Consider the following 1,068-nt stretch of genomic DNA (forward strand, 5'->3'; position numbering starts at 1 on the left):
TGCACAGTGGTATGAAGACGTTTGCTGTTAAGTATTGCAGGCACATAGCGCTGTAAGCTACACACAGAACACGCAGTTGTATACAAGTCGATCGCCAGTTATACCACACAATTGATGCAACTTAAGAGAACAACGGAAAAAATGGTTAAATGCGCTATAAATGACCTGAAGCAACATCTCCCTCTCTCAATAAAGCATAACCAGTCTGCCATTAAATCATACCTCAAATGTTTTTTATTCCAGTCTTTAATCACAATATGAAGTCTTTAGACGATGACCGGTTTCAGTCCGTAATGACCATCCTCAGATCTATAATGTACAAATATATACACCTAGCGAACAGTGTGTCTTTCAACATAGTACAGAAATACGTATCACAATATACTATCATACAACCAGGGAGATGTACAAAAAATACGGTAAAATGTACCTTTTTTACACCATGTCATAAAGTGATAAGGCCATAATGGCATCGTCAAAACATATAAATATAATCAGCATGGGATCGTCATATAGATCTAAAACAAGGTGTAGAATAGACCGCATCGTCCACACAGTCATTATTGCAACTGGCTACTGAAGTACAGTACCTACCAGAAATCTGTTTGCCTACATCATCCCTAGATGTCGCTACTGTCGGCTTAGATGTAGTCATCATTTGCGCAAAAACATAATCTGATAAAAACACATTATGTAAAATGCATGTAGCAAACTTTTAAAATTGATAACTATCATAGAAACTAAATTGTGGTACATTAAAAGACTAATACAGTTACCTACATAAAATTATTAAAAGGCAATATATGAATAGAATAGGACCGATCCTTTTTATGGTGAATTTACGGTCAACAATTAATATACGTATTACATTGCCTGTAGCAACCTATAAATTGCCTATGAAAGATAAAATGTCTATATGACAGCTGAAAAAAGGCCAGATCAATGATCAGCGCCCTCTGTTGGGTCGGCTTCCAGGATGTTATTTAGGTGTGGTGGTTTCCGATAACTTTGTGGTCCGACGTACACAAATGTACCATTCTACATTTGGTGTCATTTACTTTAAACACT

Source organism: Schistocerca cancellata, chromosome 6 (assembly GCF_023864275.1).
Source record: "Schistocerca cancellata isolate TAMUIC-IGC-003103 chromosome 6, iqSchCanc2.1, whole genome shotgun sequence".
NCBI classification, from domain to species: Eukaryota; Metazoa; Arthropoda; class Insecta; order Orthoptera; family Acrididae; genus Schistocerca; species Schistocerca cancellata.